General features: G+C 36.3%; 1 long non-coding RNA gene across 2 annotated transcripts in view; it reads right to left on the reverse strand.

Annotated features, from left to right (window-relative positions):
• Positions 1-9,243: 9,243 nt before the first annotated feature.
• Positions 9,244-21,264, reverse strand: part of LOC147366728 (uncharacterized) — a 48,157-nt gene continuing 36,136 nt past the window's right edge. Inside the window, exons 2-4 of one of the 2 annotated variants that reach the window (XR_015169045.1) lie at positions 13,098-13,265; positions 11,409-11,590; positions 9,244-9,381 (exon numbers count right to left, since the gene is read on the reverse strand). This is a non-coding gene — a long non-coding RNA (uncharacterized LOC147366728). The remainder of the gene's footprint in view (positions 9,382-11,408; positions 11,591-13,097; positions 13,266-21,264) is intronic. The other variant, XR_015169046.1, reaches the window with a different exon arrangement.

Raw genomic sequence — 21,264 nt, forward strand, 5'->3', positions numbered from 1 at the left:
CACATTTTCTTTTTTTAAGTCTGACTATATAAATATATATAAACTTTTTATTTTGTATTGGAGTCTAGCCTATTAGCAATGTTGTGATAGTTTCGGGTGAACAGCAAAGGGACTTAGCCATTCATAAACATGTATCCATTCTCCTTCAAACTCCCCTAACCATGATAAAAGTAATGTATTTCATAGGAAGTTCTATGGAAAATAAATAAAGAAATTTTAAGATTCTAAAACTCACTATCCTATAATAATCAGGTCAATATCTGAGACTGAAATAGGACTTTGCAATGTATGTATTATAGATATTTGGATCATGCTACATGTATATTTCTATGTCCTTTTTCATTTAATACTTCATCTGAAATATTTTTCTATATTATTAAACATTCTTTTATGTTTAAAGATTGCACAGTATTTATAGCACAAATATATCACAGGATATCTTCTACTGCTGGACATTCATGTTGTTTCTAGACTGCACCATTATAAACCAATGAATAGAAGTAACAAGAGCATAAACACATTACTCTGAAAATTGATAAATAAGAGAAAGAATCAAGGACATGTATCTTACCTGTCCTGCATGAATTATTTTAGAGTAACCAAATTGTTGAAAAAGAGAGGTTTATCTTTGTAGAAAATTTCTAGTTAATTAATGCAAAAGAATTGGCAGAATTAGAAGAATATCATTTTGTATTCTAAAGAACATTTGGGTACATATATCTTTAGAAAACAAAATAGTTACTAAAGGGGAGAGGCAAATTAGTGGTATGGAATTAAGATACAAACTACCATATATAAAATAGATAAACAACAAGGATCTATTGTATTTAGGGAATTATAGTCATTATCTTGTAATAACTTTTTCTAACCTTTTTATTTTGTAATAACTTTTAATGGCATATATTCTTTAAAATACTGAATCATTATGTTGAATACTTGAAACTAATATTGTAAAAAAACTATACTTTGATAAAAAAAATCTAATGAAATAATGAATGTAGGCAATGATCATTAATGAAAGTTATAACTAACAATAATGTAAAAAGTCAATAAGGAAACTGATAAAAATAAAGGGGGGGCTCACCAGAACCTATAAATCTTCAGTAAAAGTGGGGCAACCAGAAATTTTATGCATGATACAGCAGGAAGTACAAAACACCACACATACAGTACTCTTGCCAAAAAATAAAAATAAAAATGAGCCTGTCTCTAATAAGCCTCACCCTAAGTACAACTTTACAGGAAATAAGTGGGCTAGAAAAAAACTGAATGAAACCATGAAGCAAACAACAGCTAAATCTAGAATGAGGAACATTCTACAGGACAGATAACCTAATTTATTTATCCAAATAAATAAAGAGGAAAGAGGAAGGGGGCAACTGTTATACATTAGAAGAAACTTATGAGACATAATGTCAACCAACATATGCATTGTGCAGACCTCTTTTGGATTCAAATGTGAAGAAAATAGGAGAAAAACATTCTTGGGACAATGAAGAAATTTTAGCATAAAACCTGTTCAATTCTCTAGACTTAATAACAACCTTTGAATAATTTTTAAAGATTTTATCATGTTCAGGTATTTACAAAGAAAATAAGATTTCTTGGATTTGCTTTAAAATACTCCTGGAGAAAGAGAAAGAGAGGAAACCAGGGACAGAAATAGAGCAGAAATAGATGAAACAAGACCTGGAAAATCTCACCAACTGTTAAAGCTGGATAAGGGGTACATAGAGATTTGTCATAATAGTTTCTCTATGTTGGTATAAAATTTTCCATAATAAAAAAATCCTAAAATATTGATATAAAACTCTTTTTGTGTGTGTAGCTTTGAAATTTTTACTGAAACCACAGAATATATTCCTAGGAAGAGAACTATGGGGTCAAAGGCATAAGCTTTTTGAGGTTCTCAGAAAAAAATTTTAAGTGCTCTCCAGAAAGTCTGTACCAGTTTATTAACTGCACTAAGATGTATGTGTCCATCTCACCAGACCATCACCAAATTGAATATATATTTTAAAACATTCATTCTATTTTGATAGATAAGGGTATATTGTTTCAGTTAATGTTTTTTCAAGAAATGGGTTGAAATCTTTTAATTGTAATTAGTCATGTATTTCTTCTTCACCGAATTGTCTGGTATATTCTTTGTCCATTTTTTATTTAAGCCTTAGTGATTTTTGTTCTTTGATTGTAAGGTGTTTTTAAATAACAGCTCTTCTTAATCTGATGCCAAATATTTCTCCTTTATTTATGTTTTAAATATTCAGAAATAAATTTTTTATGTAATCAAATCTATAGACTTTGGTCTATGCTTTTTTTCATTTTGTTCAAGCTTAAAAATTTTTGTCCTCCCTAAGATGAGGTAGATTCACTTTCTCATAGTTTTATTTTAATGACTTTACCTTTTTAAATTTTTTATTTATCTAGATTTCACCTTGGTGCATGGTGAAATGCACTTTGTGAAATGCACATGGTGAAATACAGGCTTACTTTATTGTTTACCAAATAATAAGCTAGTCATTTTTTTTCTTTTTCATTAAAATTTTTTTCTTTTATTATACCATCTGACACATAATAAGTCTCTTCATAGAGTACTCTCATATGTTCCTGGTTCTCTTGATAACATGGCTTCCTTTTACTGTTGAATTTTGTGCCTATACCATATTATTATGGCTTTGTACCTGGTGAATAGACTTGTTAAACTAACTAGATAAGAAATGAGAGAAACAAGAAGAGGGCACATAGAATATATATATATATTATATATATAATGTATACAGTAGATTTTTATCAGATAGAGTGTATCATCTATATCATCCAGCATTTTGTTAGCATCTACACAAAGTCTGTATACTATAGAAAAGAGAGCAAAGACTCTGGAGTGAGTATACAAAGATCCACAGTCTGGTTTTGTTTATTTACTGGTTGTGTGTTCTTGGATGAAGCACTTAACTTCTCCGATTCTGTCTCCTCCATTGCAAAATGAACATAAAAACATCTATACCATATGAGACATCCTTATAAAATATAAAACACCGTGTATTTTTAAATTAAATGTTGACAATGCCCAGGATACTTAAAAAAAAAAAAGTAACAATGATTTCATTGGGAAGATGCTGAAGATACTTGACATGTCTTTTTCAGTAATTTCTGCAGTAAAGATGTCCACTTTTAATACAAATGTGTATTATTCAATCTGCCAGTTATGCTGAAATGGGTTTAAAAAAAAACACACAAAAAAAAACTTTCTTTGGCTTTTGGAAATTCTGCATCATTAACGGAATTAAACATTTTCAATTAATTTCAATCTGGTACGATCAATTTGACTGACATATGGGATAGACAAAAATCTAGCTTCATTACTTTGTGCCTCTTGGCAACTGCTTACAGACTTGGCTTCACCTGCACACTGAGGCATTCTAAGTAGAAGAGGAAAAACTCCCCACCACAGTCGTAAACAAATAGGTCAGATACTGTGCTTAAAATGATCTTTGAAAATACTTTCAACAAGCAAGCTCTGCATAAACTCTCTTTGGTATCGGAAGCTGTGGTCTGTGCCTTTAAAAAGATGGAGAGACCACAGCCCTTGCCTTAGTGCAGCAAGGAGGGATGAAACACAGCTGGGACTTGGGGAAGCTGCCAGGTTTCCAGCAGTACTTTGGAGTGCTTGCCCTCCCTCCTTCTGCGTTAACAACTTTGCGGCTACCTACAGCTGACAGCCCTGCTCTCATAACCTTCAACCCCCAATTTTACCCACGCTGGCTGTCTTCTCTCACCCAGCCAGGCGCTGGTTCCTAGCTGGCTTTCCAAACTTCTGTCCTCGCTTGGTGTGCCTGGCTTCCTCCCTTATGTCAACAAGTTCTAGCAGGTAGAACATGAGTAGGAGCAAGCTTTCAAAATATACTTGGTGAGTAGAACTGAACTTCAAATGAATAGCATAAAAAGTGCTACTAGAAAGGTGAAAAATGCCAGACTTAATGTGAATAATACAGTCTCATACAGCTACCACCAGTAAATTTTATGAGCACTGAATTCTAGTGGAACATAGATTTCTTGACTATTCATATTTACATATCTTTCAAAGCGGAGAGAAGAGATTTAAGTGAAAAGCATATGTACTGTACTAAAGCAGTACAATTAAATTCTCAGCCCAGCTTGGCTTTTTTTCCATGCAAAAAAATAGAGGAAAACAACAGAATGGGAAAGACTAGGGATCTCTTCAAGAAAATTAGAGATACCTAGGGAACATTTCATGCAAACATGGGCTCGATAAAGGACAGAAATGGTAGGGACCTAACAGAAGCAGAAGATATTAAGAAGAGGTGGTAAGAATACACAGAAGAACTGTACAAAAAAGATCTTCACAACCCAGATAATCACAATGGTGTGATCACTGACCTCGAGCCAGACATCCTGGAATGTGAAGTCAAGTGGGCCTTAGAAAGCATCACTACGAACAAAGCTAGTGGAGGTGATGGAATTCCAGTTGAGCTATTTCAAATCCTGAAAGACGATGCTGTGAAAGTGCCACCCTCAATATGCCAGCAAATTTGGAAAACTCAGCAGTGGCCACAGGACTGGAAAAGGTCAGTTTACATTCCAATCCCAAAGAAAGGCAATGCCAAAGAATGCTCAAACTACTGCACAATTGCACTCATCTCACACACTAGTAAAGTAATACTCAGAATTCTCCAAGCCAGACTTCAGCAATATGTGAATCGTGAATTTCCAGTTGTTCAAGCTGGTTTTAGAAAAGGCAGAGGAACCAGAGACCAAATTGCCGACATCTGCTGGATCATCAAAAGAGCAAAAGAGTTCCAGAAAAACATTTATTTCTGCTTTATTGACTATGACAAAGTCTTTGACTGTGTGGATCACAATAAACTGTGGAAAATTCTGAAAGAGATGGGAATACCAGACCACCTGACCTGCCTCTTGAGAAACATGTATGCAGGTCAGGAAGCAACAGTTAGAACTGGACATGGAACAACAGACTGGTTCCAAATAGGAAAAGGAATACGTCAAGACTGTATATTGTCACTCTGCTTATTTAACTTATATGCAGAGTACATCATGAGAAATGCTGGGCTGGAAGAAGCACAAGCTGGAATCAAGATTGCCAGGAGAAATATCAATAACCTCAGATATGCAGATGACACCACCCTTATGGCAGAAAGTGAAGAGGAACTAAAAAGCTTCTTGATGAAAGTGAAAGAGGAGAGTGAAAAGTTGGCTTAAAACTCAACATTCAGAAAACGAAGATCATGGCATCTGGTACCATCACTTCATGGAAAATAGATGGGGAAACAGTGGAAACAGTGTCAGACTTTATTTTTGGGGGGCTCCAAAATCACTGCCGATGGTGACTGCAGCCATGAAATTAAAAGACACTTACTCCTTGGAAGGAAAGTTATGACCAACTTAGATAGCATATTGAAAAGCAGAGACATTACTTTGCCAACAAAGGTCCGTCTAGTCAAGGCTATGTATGGATGTGAGAGTTGGACTGGGAAGAAAGCTGAGCACCAAAGAATTGATGCTTTTGAACTGTGGTGTTGGAGAAGACTCTTGAGAGTCCCTTGGACTGCAAGGAGATCCAACCAGTCCATTCTGAAGGAGATCAGCCCTGGGATTTCTTTGGAAGGAATGATGCTAAAGCTGAAACTCCAGTACTTTGGCCACCTCATGTGAAGAGTTGACTCATTGGAAAAGACTCTGATGCTGGAAGGGATTGGGGGCAGGAGGAGAAGTGGACGACAGAGGATGAGATGGCTGGATGGCATCACTGACTCGATGGACGTGAGTCTGAGTGAACTCCAGGAGTTGGTGATGGACAGGGAGGCCTGGCATGCTGCGATTCATGGGGTCACAAAGAGTCAGACACGACTGAGCGACTGAACTGAACTGAACTGAATGAAATCTCCCGAGATATTTATTAGTTTCAATATGAGCACAATTAAAAGGAGAGAAGATTGGTGTCAAGTTTATATAGCTTTAGGTGTGAACTATCATGGAAATCTATATACCATCCCATACTTAAATTTAATTCATTCAATGTATACCTTGTTGATCTAACTATAGTAGATTTATACTTATATGCATAAGATTTAGTTGAATATAAACAAAATAGTCATGTATAGTCTACTCTACAATCACCAAGCATAGACCAGAACCCCAAACTGACTATAATTCAAATAAATAAATCCTTTATTCTTATGCTTTAAGTCTTGAAATTAAAAGTCCTTTATATTTTCATCTAATTTCTCAAACTCCTATTAAATGCCTCCCGTGTGATAAGCATAGCTAAGCATTTAGCCATACATTTCCTCTTTTAAATCAGATAATAACCCTGGGAAATTGGTATTATCACGATTTAACATTTTTTATTTATTTATTTTTGGTTGCTCTGGGTCTTCATTGCTGTGCCAGCTTTTCTCTAGTTGTGGTGAGCAGGGGCCACTCTCCAGTTTGGTGAGCAGACTTCTCATTGTCCTGGCTTCTCTTGTTGCAGAACACTGGCTGTGGGACGCGCTGGCTTCTCTCTAGTTGTGGCACATGGGCTCAGTAGTTGTAGCTCCCAAGTTCTAGAGCACAGACTCAATAGTGTGGTACATGGCCTTAGTTTCTCTGAGGCGTGTGGGATCTTCTCAGAACAGGGATCAAACCCGTGTCTCCTGCACTGGCAGATGGATTCTTCACCACTGAACCACCAGGGAATCCCTGTATTATCACTTTAAATTCACCAAAGAACACAAAGCTGAGAGAGCTCAGGCAGCTATAAAGAACAGAACTGGAGTTATAGCTTAGGTCTTCTGATTCTCAGATTTTCCATAGTTTATTGTTCCTTTCCTAAACTTCTTACTAAGCTCAATTGGTAACTATGGTTGAAAAGTATCATTACCACTAAAAAATAACAACAAACGTTCAAAGAGAAAGTGTCATTATAGAATACACTGAAATATAAGATATTATGTCACCTCATATTTAAAAATAGATCATGGATTTTCAAAAAGATTCCAAGTCCAACCACTCTCATCATGTGAAAGCAGAGTAAAGAAAAAGCCCAGCAAAGGCAAAGCTCTAAACAGACACAACAAAATTTGACTCTGCCATCATTCACTATCTCTGTTTCTCTGGGTAAGTCACTTCATATCTCAGGACCTCAATTTCCTCATCTATCAAATGGAAAAAGTTATTTCTCCCACAGAGTCTTGACTCAAGGATTAAATTAAATAGTATATAAATGACCCTGGTATATGCCCAGAAAACCGTAGTTAATACGGTAAACATTACATTTTCTAGGGGCAAGTTAGCTGATTTACAGAATAAAGATAGATCAAATGAAAAACACATTCATATGCATAATATGTGTTTGTGTGTCTGTGTAAATTAGAAGGCACATGATATTTGTAACATGTGATGGTAATTGCTGCCCCTGGCACCAGTTGATCAGTACATTGACCTACAACTGCAGCCTCACCAATTGCCACTTTATCTGTTCAGCCTCCATTTGAGCTCTTTCCCTTCCTTCGGTCTTGCTGTTTCCCCCACCCACCCCACTGCACCCCCACTCTTCCAATCCTGGTTAAGATTACTTCTCTGTTTCATAATAGCAGCTACCTAACCTGCCCAGTTATACAGGTCAGCCATGGAAGTGATTAAGGTCCAAGTCCCCTCTGTACCAAACAATAGTTAATTTGCACCTGTAAGATACAGAGCTAGTATGATTACATTCACTGATTATTTGGGATTGTTTGTTACCTTCCAACACCTTACCCTATTCCAAGCTTCCATACACAAACACACTTTCCTCTCAGTTAATTCATATTTGACTCATATATTTCTACACCAGGCCTTCCAAGTGGCTTTTTGACTTAGGTCTCTAGACCCTAATAGCAGGGAAAGAATTTCTTCTTAAAGGTGTATCCTATTTTGATAACTCTGAAAATTTCCTTTCTCATACTAAGCCAAACTCTCCTTTGGATAAGATTAATCTGAGCTTTTCTTCCCTTTAATGATCCTTTAAAAAAAAAAACACTTCTCACCTAATCCTTTTTCCATGAAATCAGCCCTTCAGATAAGATTCTGTATAAATCAGATTGTCCCACAAAGGCATCATGCTAAATGAAAAATGTCAGTCTCAAAAGGTCACATACAGTATAATCCCATTTATATGATATTTTGAGAAAGGGCAAAACCACAGGGACATAAGACACATCAGTTGTAGCCAGGGGTTAGGATCTGGAGGAGATAGGGGAGTGTCACTAGCATCTGACTAGAAAGAGGCAGCATAAGTGAATTCTTTGGGTATTGAAATTATTCTGCTTCCTGTTGTGTTGGTGATTATAACATGCATGTATTAAAATTCATAGGACTATACACCAGAAAAAGGTGAATATGACTATATGTAAATTTTGAAGAATTACATATATTGATCTCATGTGTCAAATGCTTATCATGATTCTTTCATTTTAATCTTCATAATAACCCCGCAAGATAGATCATTTTATTATCATCCCTGTTTTAATAACACAAATAAAACAGCAGCACAGAGAGGTTAACTAACTTGCCAAGGCCACGGAATTTGATAGAGGCAGAGCTTTGATTTTAACCCTAGCAGTCTGAGTCTAGAACTGAATATTTTTACCACTGTCCTACGCTGGCTCTGCAAAGAGAGAAAGTGGCTTCATTTTTCCTCTATCAATGAAAAACACATGACCTCCTTGGCAAGGAAAATATCAGCTAGAACTATTGAGTGAGCCAAAAAGTTTGTTCGGGTTTTTCTGTATGATGCAATGTAAAGCAAACTTTTTGGCTTGCCATATGTAAACGGATCAGCTTGCATGCAGCAGAGCATGTGCCACCAAGACCAGCGTGTTTCTGGGCCACAAAATGTCATAATTGTTGTTTTAATAACTTATATTTAAACTTTTCAATTTCCAATTATCTTTGAAATAAAATGCCTTTTTGTTAACATACTAAAAACTTCCAAAATCAACTCTCTAATGCCTATGGACACTGGTTTGAAAATCTTTGAGTCCCTTAAAAAATTCTGATTCTGATGCAAAGAAAATAGAATGTACCAATAGGAAGCTCAAATAAATTGTTTAAAAATTTAAAAATCTTACTCCACTCCTTCTCCCTCCCCACTTCCCCAAAACTAAATCCTTCCGGATATTTTTTGGAACTAAAACCTCTTAGTAATGAGACAAACGGATAAATACACCCACGCCTGGTGCCTTGTGGTCATTCTTACACATTCATTTAGGTCTTTCAGTGACTGCAGGCTACAACTTCATTCTATGCACTTTGCAGAAATAAAGCTATCCACTGAAGAAGTGAAGCATGGCAAGCCTCATAATTCAGAAGCAGCAGCAGCTGGAAAGAGAAAACAAAGGGAAAAAATTATGATGGCTTTTAGAAACTAAGAGTCACAGAGAATGCCTAAATTTGGTGAGCACAAACTTGAAATAATAAAGGTTGCTCAGTTATTGATTACAGAAAATCTGCTTCTGGATTTTTAATGTTTGGGACTTGTTTATGATGGATTTAATCACTTTAAAACTGTGCCCAAGACAGGTTATATGCACAGCCACGTACACACTGTCTATCTCCACATGAAAAGGGTCTGAGTTCTATGTGACTTTTCTGCCTTAGATCCACTTTCTCTGAAATATTCAAGAGTTTAATGTATCTATTCTCAGCTCACTACCATCATTTCCCAAACATCTTTAGCCCAAACCCCTTAATATACAGAGGCAGTTCTTCTAATAAATTCTACTAAACCTTATGTAACCTACAATTAAACTTCATCCAGAGTAACATCAAAAAAGGAACCAAAGAGAGATCAGGGCAATATAGGACACATTATTTGAATTCTCTGGTCATCTTCCATAAAATTGCTTTAGCTATATTTATCTTTCAGGGTTAGCATTAGAATCAAATAAAATGATACTGACCTAACAAAGGCCTTGCCATATAACTAGGCTTCCTATAAGTAGTGGTTATAATTATGATCAAGGAAAGAAATCCCGCAGATGGAACATTGTTCATCTATGGCCATTTGCAACTTTATTTCACAATATTTCCTTAGGCAAATTTCTCTACTCCTTGCCTCAATATCAGGTTTGATCTTGCTGTAAACTCATGGGGTTTGCAGTGTTAATTATCAGTTACCAGCATACCTCCTATGAAATACAATGGTTTTGGTTTATGAAATTAGGCTTGCTAGAGAAGTGTTGAAGAGATGTGAAATGACTTTGCAACTTGATGCAGCTAACCCGGGAGATTGCACAATCTTAATTCACAGGCGCAAGCACACACACCCACGCACCCAGGAAGTGCGGGGGGTCTTGTGGAAATCAGTAGCTTATCTATTATGTGCACTCCGGAGCTGTAAACAAGACCATGTGAAGACTCAGCTAGAATATTTCCTCTGAGTCAGTATTAAACAAACTTCCGAAATGTTAGAGAAGGAAATAAAGCCAGTGTACCCTGAAGACACCCAGGACAGAGAGCTGGGGATGTAGAAATTGTGTTCAACACTGTTAGAGACTGACATAATAAAGTAAGTTCTGTAATAAAAAGCAAATGCTGCTTAATAATCAATAGCTAGTGTGAAATAGAACAGGCTGTAATCCATCAGAATTTACATGACTTATATGTGGACTGGCAAAAAAAATTTTTTAAACCTTTGATGTTTTATTCCATGAGAGTGATAGCACGATTTTCTATTTAGTAATAATAACATTATGTAATAGTCTCAGTATAATTTGGTTCAGAATAAATCAGAGGGAAAGAGCTCATCAATGGTGAGAAAATAAAACCCCAGAAAAGCAAAGATTTTTCACAGACAGCATAGTGTGATACAATGGAAAAGACACAGGCTTTGAAATCAGAAGTGTTCTGACTCTACATTTGCAAGTTTTGTGATCTTGGGCAAGTTACATCTCCTTATTGAGATTCCATCTTCTTATCTATAAGATCATGACATTCATGAAGTTCTTATTATGATCAGATTAGATATTAACTGAGTAAGCAGTCTGACAAATATGAAGAGCTCTACAAATATGAGAAAATGTTTCACTGCTTTAAACTGTAAGTGTCCACAGGTCAACAAAACAGAGTCGGAAAGAAATCAAGTTTAGAATACCCTGGAATTGTTTTTGCTTGACGTAGATAATGAGTTCTACAACTTACATTCCTTTTGACCTGCAGAACATTTTGGTTTTTAGGAAGGAAAAGAGGAATGTCACCTGTAACTGGAAATCTGCAGTTATAGCTGAATATAGAGAACATAAGTAAGAATATAGCTCTTATTTACATATAACTATATTTGAATCTTAGAAGATTGAATATAGAAATGACAAAATAAGAGGAAATAGTTAAAGCACTTTAATCCTTACCAATGTCCGCAAAGTAGGATGTTTCATTAAGTGCTGTCTGGGTGCTCAGACAGTAAAGGACATTACATTTCCGGCAACCCAAGGATTGACCTCACACTTGGACTTCTGAAGGTAAACTTCCGGAGAGGAAATTAAATACAGAGAACCTCTTCCAGTTTGGAATACTGGTTCTGCCAAAATCACTAAGAGAAACATGTAGACTAAGTTATATTTTTAAATTTTACACTAAAAATATTTAAGCCAACAGAAAGGTTGATGTTTTTTCGAAAAGTTATTTAAAATAGAGAGTGAACTCAAAATCAAAATATCCAAAATGTTTTTTTCTCCTTACCTATTCCCTATAAAAATAGGCTCTAAAGTAAGATGAGTTCTTCCTTCCCTCCCTACAATATTATTTCTTAAGCCCTAAACTCCAGGCCTTAAAAATTAAAATATTCAACTGACAGGAAAAGAAAGAACTATAGCTATCGTAATTTACATATATGATATATGTAAATCAAATAAAACATGAAATTTATTCACCCTATTTTTATTTTCCAAGCTACCCAAGATAATTCAAGCTCACGTTGTTCTCTAAGGTGTGTGTACCTTCTGGGTTCAGTGGATACTCTGAAAGGTCAAATAGAGTCCATCCTTCAGGCAGACGAGATGCTGTTCTATTTTTAAAAAACCTCTAGAGAAGGAAATTCCACAAGCTTCCCCAGTTACACATTCCAGTGTCTATCAAATCTCACTGTCTGAAGATTTTTCCTTTTCTCTTATCTAAATCCCTCATGCTGTAACCTAAGCTGATGCCTCTAATCTGGTCCCTAATGGAGATGGTCATCATCCTTCATAGACCAACCAACAAATCTCTTTTCAGATTCTGTAAGCCAGAAACCACTTGATTTCTAACTCTCTTTATTACAGCTCTTTAGTTATTGTCATACTCATCTATCATTTTTTTCCAAGTTTGCTTCCTCCAACCTTGTATTCATTTCACATATCCTTTGAAAATAATGTTTTTAAAAAGCAAAAGAAATTAAAAAATTATTCATTAACCTTACTGTACTAAAACAGCCTATTTTAACTTTTTGTTCTTGCTCCTAATTACATATACATGCATCATTATAACCATAATGTATAATTGTATTACATTTATTCCAAGTTTTAAAATTACTCCTTTAGTGTCATTACCCAGAACATGCCTAGAATGAGCAAGCTTATCGTTATGACTTTGATGATGTTGGTGTAAAGTTCATGATTTGAGGACTTTCCTTTGTCTAATAGAATTAAATGATTGATTACTAAGTCCTGAAGCACTCTGCTAGGTTCTACAGATTCAAAACTTTTAACATTCAGTCCTTACCCACAAGCAAATCATTACAAGACACACAACTTATTAATTGGAATGAAAAAGATCTTGTGTAGATGATTCCTGCATCTACCTATATTGTATATATATTGGGTTGGAAATCCAACATCTTATGGAAAAACCCAAACAAACTTTTAGGTCAACCCAATACCTATATAAATTTATGGGGTCAATTGAGAGAGCTAGACCTCAGGGGACAGTTGACCCTGAAGAAGCCAGAATGGGGGAGTCACCCAGCAGGTGATCTGGAGGAGCAGGAGCTGTGGGTAAATGGCCACAGCTTCTCCCAGCTACCATCTTCCACTATCTAGGCCAGAGCACCTGGGAGAGAGTACCTGGTACTATCCAGTGTTTCTGTGATTTCATCAAGAGGCTCTTAAGTTCTTCTTCACTTTCGGACAGAAGTGTGGTGTGATCTGCATATCTGAGGTTATTGATCTTTCTCCCAGAAATCTTGATTCCAGCCAGTGCTTCATCCAGCCCAGTATTTCTCATGATGTACTCTGCATATAAGTTAAATAAACAAGGTGACAATATACAGCCTTGACGTACTCCTTTCCCGATTTGGAATCAGTCTTTTGTTCCATGTCCGGTTCTAACTGTTGCTTTTAGAGGAGAGTGAAAAAGTTGACTTAAAACTCAACATTCAGAAAACTACAATCATGGCATCTGGTCCCATCACTTCATGGCTCATAGATGAGGAAGCAGTGGAAACAGTGACAGACTTTATTTTGGGGGGCTCAAAATCACTGCAGATGGTGACTGCAGCTATGAAATTAAAAGGCATTTGCTCCTTGGAAGAAAAGTTATGACCAAACTAGACAGCATATTAAAAAGCAGACATTGCTTTGCCAACAAAGTCCGTCTAGTCAAAGCTATGGTTTTTCCAGTATAAAGAAAGCTGAGTGCTGAAGAATTGATGCTGTTGAACTGTGGTGTTGGAGAAGACTCTTGAGAGTCCCTTGGACTGCAAGGAGATCCAACCAGTCCATCCTAAAGGCAATCGGTCCTAAATATTCATTGAAAGGACTGATGCTGAAGCTGAAACTCCAGTACTTTGGCTACCTGATGTGAAGAACTGACTCATTTGAATAGACCCTGATGCTGGGAAAGGTTGAAGGTGGGAGAAGAAGGGGACGACAGAGGATGAGATGGTTGGATGGCATCACTGACTCAGTGGACATGAGTTTGTGTAAACTCCGGGAGTTGGTAATGGACAGGGAGGCCTGGCATGCTGTAGTCCATGGGGTCACAAAGAGTCAGACACGGTTGAGCAACTGAACTGAACTGAACTAAACTGATCCAATGTTTAGTTGGGCCTTTGTAGAAGGAATGTAGGTGAAAGGGTGAACTCAATGGCAGCTGCTTCCCAAATCTTTTGTGAGTTATAAGAGCTTTGGTTACCAGAATGAAATGGCAAGTTTGTACAACTGACAAAAAAGATAGTTAATAAGGGTCAGGTGACTCTGGGGTAAATCTGACTTGAGGATTCACTTAATAATTGGTGAAACAATCTAATATTATTAAGAGAGCAAAACCATGAAAGGAAAAATTGGTTGCAGTACCACAGTATCCTTGAACAATTACTCTTCAGATCTGATCCTCAGTTTCTTCACCTGTAAATGTTATTTATAGTATATTCCATGATTTAGATTCCAGGAAATAGCAAGTATTAAAAACAATGCATTGTATTTCCCCAAACCAAACATACAGCTACTTCTTTAAAGAAAAAAAAAATGATGTCCATTTTCACTATTTCTTAGATTAAAAAAGGAAACACACAGGTTATGCTATCCTGTCAAGATGTTTAGTTCTTCAAGAAGGGTAGAAAATAGAGGATAGAGCCATGTTGGGATTTAAGGACTCTTTTTTAGCTTGAGTTTTCCCAACGGTAGTGCCTCAGGTAAAAACATGTAGATAGGGAGCAGGAGTAAGGAACAGTGCAAAAAGCAAACACAGATGCATTATTCAAATCACTGTTGCAAGTAACTGGCACTCAAACCAGCATGGAATCGTCTAAAGAGGATGTAGAATATCTTTTGGAACTGTGTACCTGAGGATTGATGTCTTTTGTCTGTAGCTCATATTCCTCATTAATTGAGATCTACTTTGAGTTAAATAAATTCCTATATACTTCCAGACTCAGCATGCCTGATCGACCAGGGGGCTTCCCAGAGGCAACTGTGGCACTGGAAAAGCCTGAAGGCAAAAGTACAAAACATCCAGTACTTGAAAGAAGATGTCAGCATGAGGTAAGCCAAACTATCACTACATGTGTGCTGACATCAGAGATGAGATTAAGACCAAGTGAGTCAGGAATTCAGAAGCAATCTGTATCCTTTGTACCACTCAGATACAGCTGTGCCCTGTAAAAAGTCCCATCTGCCTCCAAGTCTTCAAGGTGGTGGCCAGCCGTAATCTCCACAAGTGACATTATAAATAAAGATTAATGTAATAAGCTGTACTCTTCACTGCTGAAACTGATCTTGAGGTTATAAGACCTATTTGTCTAGGTTTCTATCCCCGTGGAACGATGCCTACCTTCATCCCTGAGCAGGTTGAGCCCTTGGCTATCTTCAGCCCTTGGCTAATTTCAGGCCATGGTTGCTAAAATTTCCATTCACCATAATCACTGGGCATGTGAACACCAGAAAAAGCTAATGATTGACCTATACCTTGCTGATGCTTTAGCTATATCAAATTGCCCAAAGCTTCAGTTTCTAACATCTTCTCATCCTAATTTATCCCCAGTGAGAATCTAATAATATATGTCTTAGCTTTGATTCTACCAAAAATCAAAGCCTCTGTCCAGGAGATAATCCCACAGCACAAATGGGGAACCAGATAGAATGGGAGAAGGAGGAAAAGTCTCAAGAAAGGTGTACTTTTGATGTCACAGCTTTGAGACCCTCTGGCTTAATGCTGGCCTCTAAGAAACACCAGCTCAAAATGTCTCAGAGCTGATTTCATCCCTCAGGGATTGAGGATTTCCCTCAGAGTTAACTTTCATAAATTTGGGGACTCCATGAATGAGCTCAAACAAGTAGAATCCCATTCCCAGCTATGGCACTGGAGAAGTCCTAGAGCAAAAAGTGAAAATCACATTGTGTCCATTTGAGATAAGATTCTTTTGAGATGAGTCAAAGCCAGAATGCCAATTTCATCCAGGCTGGAATCAGCGGTGAGGCTGAGAAGATGTGAATTAGGGTTCCAAAGGCTCTTCCTTAAAAGCTTCTCAGGGAATTTGGACTGAATTTGATAAAACATAGCAAATATCAAAGACATTTAAGTAGAAGAGACATAATTAAGTTTGTATTGCAGGAAGATTACACTGGAGGTACAGAGGAGCATGAAGTAAGAAGAGAATGGGATGATGAAGGACAGGAGACAATTTTGGAGTCTTAACCTATAGCTAATTTTGCAGTGTCAGTGGGGATGGGAGAAGGCAAGAATCAATGAGTGATTTGAGATAATGAATCAAAGTTGAGAAAAACTTCACACTGATAATTTGATCAAAGATATTATAACAAATTATCAGCTTTTAGCTGTTACAGGTCATTTAATAGTAATAGTTTGTTTATGGAATCAATGTGGTTTCAAATTTAGGCGAGTGAATGGTTCATGAGGCCAGTCATAGTATATAGATGGAAAAAAATAAACTCATGTGTTCACTGTGGTATATCCAAGGAGGTGGGTAGAGGAAGAATTGATATGATTTTGCACTTTCATTTTCTAAATTATTATCTTTGTGTCATTTTTATATTTCAATATGAGATGATAGGAAATTTGAGGGAATGATTTTGAAATGTGCTATCTCAGAATCACATATATTCACATTTTCTTATTAACATTTTAAAAATTTTATTGAAATATAATTGATTTATAATGTTGTATTGCTCTTATTAACATTTTTAATGTGAGGACTACTTCAAGAAAGCTAGATACTTCACTGATAATCAAACTGTTTGTTGATTGGAATTCTGTGGAGCATTTCATAATATGACAGCATGAGATGTCTGTGATATTTGTTTTGATATATGCATTACCTGATTTCTGAGACTAAACCCCACATGTATCTTTACATTATAACATGTAATATAAGCAATAGCCTTGGCATAAAGTTAATGGTAGAGAGATTGCACTCATTTTGCTGATAACAACAAATTTAAAGGAATAGAAATATTTTATTAGGAAGTCAACAGCTTCCAAACATCCTTATTTCTTCCTCATATTCGTAGGATTCACTCTACATAAACATTTTTCATACCACTTGTTATCTGCAATCTAATGTCAACTCTCTGCTTGAGTAAGGCTTTATTATAAATATGTCCACATACATACTTTATGACCTCAAGAAATTTGAAAATCTCTCACAGATACCACCTGTTCTCTTTATCATCATGTCAATTTCAAGACTAACAAGCAGGAACAGGAAGTAAATCTTAATAGAAAATGCAATAGAATAAGAATTAAAAGTTATTGGACAGACCAAATAACTTTGGAATGAGTGGAGTCTTTAAGACTTGAAATGAAGGATATTGCACATAAACACTCTATGCTACTTGATAAAGTTGTTTTCCACAAGGATCTTGGGTTAACAGTTCTGATACATGTATGGTGTAATTGGCAGATGATGGGAGCAAGATTTCCCATTGTTGGAGTAGGAGCATACAGATTAACAAAAGGAAACTAAAACATACAAAGGGTAATGGATTAGAATTGGAAATGTATATGTGAACTTACGTTTAGGTTGCTTTTGATACCAGTGGGTTACATATAAAAATATTTATATATGTGTGTTATACACCTTAGTAGATACACATGCATTACCTTGCCCTGTCAGCTGAGGGGTCCTGGAAGCAACTGCACCCCATAGAAGCAGCAGCAGCAGTGACCAATCTTGCTTTCTAATAAAAGGAAACTAATTATAAGGAAATTGGAGCTCCTTGGAGAAACGGCTGATTCTATTGCAAAGGCAGCAAATATGCAAGATAAACTTGGAGCTTCTTGTTGTGCCAGAAATTAAGAAAGTTCTCTAAAAAACAAAACAAACAAGCAAAAAGCCCTATATTGACAGAGGTATGTCAAAGAAATACAGGAGCCAACTGAAAGAGCTCCCAGTAGCCAAATCTGGAACAATTTGAGCTACAAAAATAAAGAGAAGTGTTAGGTTATAACCCAAAGTGTGATAAATATTCATGAGTACATAGTGATATAAAGAAATGATTGAATAAATAAATAAATGCCGAAGTAGAAAAAAATATTCCATGCAGAGGAATTCCAAATAATTTATGTAAGTACTCCATCCTCAAGAAGGAGGAAAATAACTCCATATTCCTTTTTATTTATTTTCTAATGTTTTGAGCTTTTTTTAATTTCATCTTTTTTGAGGTATAATTGACATCTTAAATTGTAAGATATTTAAAGTGTACATTATGATGATTCAATACATACATACATATATATATATGTATGTATGTATGTGTGTGTGTGTGTGTGTATATATATATATATATATATAGGCCTATAGTCCATAATAAAAATTTTTTGCTTGCTTGTTGATGATGCCTGGATAAAAAAATAATTTTTATTAAAAAAATAACAAGATATTTCCTAAGCATGACATACTAGAGAAACTTAAAACTCAGAAGCTTTGAAATAATTCACAGCGCAAATTTTATGTAGATTAAATAACTCAAAAGTTTCAAAATAGGTTCTCAAAGGGAAAAAAAACAAAACCTAGAAAACATATTCAAAGCGAAAACAATAAATGAATTGATATTCTAAACTGATACAGAGCCCTTACAAATTTACTTTTTAAAGGAGATCTCTGTTTCAAAATGGGCCAAAGCCAAAAGAAAGCAATTGAGAAAAGAGGAAATAAAAGTGCTTAAAAAGCAGTGGGAAATTATTTTCACTGCTACTCAAAGAAATAAAAATTGAAGCATAAAAGAGATACAATACTATTGCCTACTAAATTCTAAAATTGTATATATTTATATATAATGTATATGTATAGCTGGTTATAGACAAACAGTAGTCTCATCAGACAAATGCTAGGAAAAGTGCCCGTGGATACATAAACTTTTAGTTTATGTTTATAAGAGCCTTAAAATGTTGTTCACATGTGACTCTAATAGTTATCCTCATGGTTGGTAAGCTGTTTTTGGAAAGAGCTGGTGTGCAAATATTTTAGGCTTTGTGGGCCCCATAGGCTCTGTTGCAAATACTCAACTCTCCCTGAAGCATGACAGCAGCCATAGACAATTCTGGAAGTTAATGAGAGTGGCTGTATTCCATCAAAACAGACAGTGCACCAGATTTGGCCCATAATTTGCCAACCTGTGGTCTCTCCTAAGGAATAACATAGTGAAAGAAAATGCATGAAGCAAAATTACATGTACCTTATGAATTCCACACAGTTGCACACATCTCACATGGTAGCAAAGTAATGCTCAAAATTCTCCAAGCCAGGCTTCAACAATACATGAACCATGAACTTCCAGAAGCTCAAGCTGGATTTAGAAAAGGTAGAGGAACTAGAAATCAAATTGCCTACATCTGTTGGATCATCGAAAAAGCAAGAGAGTTCCAGAAAAACATCTACTTTTGCTTTATTGACTATGCCAAAGCCTTTGACTGTGTGTATCACAACAAACTGTGGAAAATTCTGAAAGAGATGGGAATACCAGACCACCTGACCTGCCTCCTAAGAAATCTGTATGCAAGTCAAGAAGCAAAAGTTAGAACTAGACGTGGAACAATGACTGGTTTCAAATCGGGAAAGGAGTACATCAAGGCTATATATTCTCACCCTGCTTATTTAACTTATATGCAGAGCACATCATGAGAAATGCCAGGCTGGATGAAGCACAGCTGGAATCAAGATTGCTGGGAAGAATATCAATAACCTCAGTTACATAGATGACACCACCCTTATGGCAGAAAGTGAAGAACTAAAGAGCCTCTTGATGAAAGTGAAAGTGGAGAGTGAAAAAGTTGGCTTAAGACTCAACATTCAGAAAACTACCATCATGGCATCTGGTCCCATCACTTCATGGGTAATAGATGGGGAAACAATGGAAACAGTGACAGACTTTATTTTGGAGGGCTCCAAAATCACTGGAGATAGTGATTTCAGCCATAAAATTAAGACTCTTGCTCCTTGGAAGGAAAGCTATGACCAACCTAGACAGCATATTAAAAAGCAGAGACATTACCAACAAAGATCTGTCTAGTCAAAGCTATGGTTTTTCCAGTAGTCATGTATGGATGTGAGAGTTGGACTATAAAGAAAGCTGAGTGCTGAAGAACTGAATGTTTTTGAACTGTGGTGTTGGAGAAGACTCTTGAGAGTCCCTTGGACTGCAAGGAGATCCAACCAGTCAATCCTAAAGGAAATCAGTCCTGAATATTCATTGGAAAGACTGATGCTAAAGCTGGAACTCCAATACTTTGGCCACCTGATGCAAAGAACCAACTCATTGAAAAGACTCTGATGCTGGGAAAGATTGAAGGCAGGAGGAGAAGGGGACAACAGAGCATGAGATGGTTGGATGGCATCACCAACACGATGGACATGAGTTTGAGTAGGCTCTGGGAGTTGGTGATGGACAGGGAAGCCTGGCATGCTGCAGTCCATGGGGTCGCAAAGAATTGGACACGACTGAGTGACTGAACTGAACTGAACTGAACTGTACTTATGAATTCAACTATGTAAAAAAGCATTTGTGATAAAAAAAAAAAGTTAGCAGAAACAGCATTAAAATATTAACCAGAATTTTTCTTGAAAGGCGGAATAAGCACTTTTTCCCTTCCTCATTCCTACCACTCCAATTTTGCATGTATTATAAATAAGAAAAATCCTAAAGCCATTTATCTGAGTTTTTACTTTATCAGTAAGCTAAAATTTCCCAGACCAGTTTAGGATTTGAAAGTATTCTTATTCGTGTTATTTATGTACATTCAAAAAATATTCTGGTTAATCTTCATCCAGTTCTCCATAATAATGGGTTTCTTTGACATTCAGAAATTATATTTTAAAATATTGCCTGCTTCTAATCAATTCAGATTAGGATTCTGAATCCAGTATTAGTTACTCATGAAACTGCTTCACCTCTTTTGGAGCTTCTGATACTTTATAGGGATCGCCTAAAGCTACAATATTGGAAAATGTTGCCTATTTTTCTAAAGTTCTTTTAATGACTCATGTTCTAATAGCCTCTGTTTAAGTGACAAAAGAACCACTGTTGTTCGGAGGGATGTACAGTATATTACACAAGTTTACCCTGGCAGGCCACAGGCCCTGATCTGCAATCCTGTGTCAGCACTTTTCAGTCCTACTAATATGGATACAGATGGGTGTGTGAGCTGCTCCAGGCTTCTCACGGGGCCAAGGAAAACATGGAAAACAAAGGCCTTTATGAGCTCCATGCTGACCACAGTCCCTGCGGTATTGCTAAAATCACATTTTTCTCTGGACTTGCCATATACAGAATACTT

Source organism: Bos grunniens, chromosome 8 (assembly GCF_055505025.1).
Source record: "Bos grunniens cultivar Pamir isolate PY7600 chromosome 8, Bosgru_T2T1.0, whole genome shotgun sequence".
NCBI lineage: Eukaryota > Metazoa > Chordata > Mammalia > Artiodactyla > Bovidae > Bos > Bos grunniens.